A 2706-nucleotide genomic window follows, 5' to 3' on the forward strand; every position below is an offset into this window, starting at 1 on the left:
ACCCTGTAAAAGAATTTTCTTTACCTTGATTACTAGACATGGAATATTAAACAAGGTGTTAATTTCAGTCGCTGATGCAAGCTTAATCAATCTGAAAGTATGAATACATTGGACGCTATACCAGGTAGTGCTGAACTAGTGCACTAAAAAAATATTTACTCTATTTATTTTTGTCTTATAATTTCTGTGCACTAGTCAATTCAAAATTGAATTGAATTGACTAGTACACAGAAGTTATAAGATTAAAAGAAATTGAGTAAATATTTTTTTATTATAAAAAACAAAAGGATATTTGTCTAATAACACTAGTACCTAATAATATATTTACACTTATACTGTTGACTCACAAGACGGTAATAGTATATTACGTCCTGAAAATAAGTGTTTACCGGATGAGTGTGTGCGAGACGAAGTCTAGTACAGGATTACCATACAAGTCCATTTTGGACGAGTTGCGTACAATAGTTTCCGCTGTACTACTAAATTCGTAAAAATCCATATATAACCACCGACTAAAGGACTAACAATCACTAGCCATAACAAGAGAGGTTATGTTTTTGTTTATAACCACTCATTGCCACCCAAATACAGTATAATAAGCTGATTGGTGTCTGGTTAAGAATGACAAGAATAAAAATGGCGTCCCTTATATACTATTGGTAACTGGAAGTACAACAGGAGTCAAAATGTCCTTGTTCATTAATGAGCTTATTTCTTTTTTTAATTTTTCCTTGTAAATATACAATTCTTCCCAAGCATTCATCACATTTCCTTTCTTACGATTCTACATTGTCTTCTGTTTTTCCTAATGATTGGCCATTTTGTAACAAGGGCTATGCGACATTTGATCTTTCCGGTTTGTTATTTCTCTATGCAGATGTGTGGTTTTTGAAACGTTTACTAAAGTTTACAGTTTGTCCAATGTAAACATGATCACAATCGTTACAATTTATTTTATATATGCTAGAAGAGTCAAATTTGTTATAATCTTCTATATATTTGGATGCAGTATATTACTCAATGTGTTCTCTGAAGGCTATTGAATTGATACTCCATATTTCTTGAATTTGTTAGCGATCCTTTGTGTCCTGGTTCCCGTGCAGCTAAATGTAACATATCTGGTGTTTTCTTCTTTGATTTCTTCCAACATTGTCCTGTTTTGTAGGTTTTTCTGGTTATCTATTTTCCGTCTCGTCTTTCTTGCGATTTCTTCTATATTTTTAATTAATTTCATAGCTGTAAAATTTTGTTGTAATTCCTAACAGTCTGAGGGTAACAAAAAAGTCGTATCGAGGGCCACATGCCATAGTGAAGATGCCTGTCCTATAGGTATTATTTTATAAGAAGTCAATTTGAACAAAAGGAATTACTAAAACACGCTTCTTTACTAATATTTGGAATTTATATTCTCACGCTTACAAAACATGACAAACATTGAACACTCTGGATCATACAAGGGAAATTAATAAATTATATTATTGACTCTCAGATAACTTGTTTCTTGTCTTGAAGACTGCCCACAGGAGATATAAATGGTACTTAAATCTAGTACATAAGATAGTTCAGTTGTACCTATATTACTTGCCTACATGTGCTGACTTGGTCTTAAAACTTACAAAGTGAGTTAAAACTACTTTCAGCCAATATCTTGTGTCAATGCATTTTGTGCAGCAAAGCAGGAAACCCCTTAATCAAAAATATGCAATCACTTCCATCACACACAACCAACTGTAACAACATGGGCACATTCACAGACAAAAATGTTATGATTGCTGAGAAACAAACAAAAGGGTAATTTGAAGGTAAAAGGCAACAACCGTATTCCTAATGACTCCGTTTTATGGCCCTATCAAAGTTTTAAAGTAGTTTGAAGTTGTTTTTTTATGGAGAAACTAAAACTAGAATGTCACAGCTTCATTAAACTTGCAAATGAAAGAACCTTTTTTCAGACGTAGGAATATTATTTAAAAAAAAGTTTAGTACTAGCAAAAGCAATAGTTGTTCTTCCTAACTATATTCTATAATAACTCAGTAACAATTTGATATTTCATGACTTAACTATTTACTGGTATAAACAGTAAATTAAATAAAAATTACACCTTGCTTAAAGGTTGGATGTTCTATAATTAAATATACAAACGTGTTATCTTTTTTGGGTTAATAAATCATCTTTGGAATGTTTGCTTAAATAGTATTTTGGTTTGATTTTAATATCACAGTTTGAACAAAAACGTTTTGTTTTACAGAGGGTTAAAATTAAAGAAGAATTTTAACCACATGTAAAATGGCATTGCACATTTTCAAAAAATAAATAAATTTAAATTATGAGATCAACAACAAAATATAGTAACAATTGCTGAAACTAGTGATGTGGGTCGGGTAAATACCCAGTGGGTAGGTAAATATAAATTGGGTATTTACCCGGGTTTTTACCCCAGGCCCGGGTAAATACCCAAAAACTGGGTATTTATAATTTTTATTAAAGTTAGAGAAGATTTAGATGTTTTTTTTTGCAATTATTACCCTGTAAGGATAGTAAAATGATGATAAAATGTGTTAAACAAAATTTCATATGGTCACTACTAGCATTTTACTTATGGGTATAATCGCCATAAATACCCAGGTCTGAGCATAAAGCATTATCGGCATAATACCCTGGTCGCATGGTTGCACTGGTCCTGACTCCTTATGATTTTGTAATTTCTA

This window comes from Macrosteles quadrilineatus, unplaced genomic scaffold (assembly GCF_028750875.1).
Source record: "Macrosteles quadrilineatus isolate MER2022 unplaced genomic scaffold, UCM_ALF_1.0 Scaffold_2__2_contigs__length_208266976, whole genome shotgun sequence".
Lineage (NCBI taxonomy): Eukaryota > Metazoa > Arthropoda > Insecta > Hemiptera > Cicadellidae > Macrosteles > Macrosteles quadrilineatus.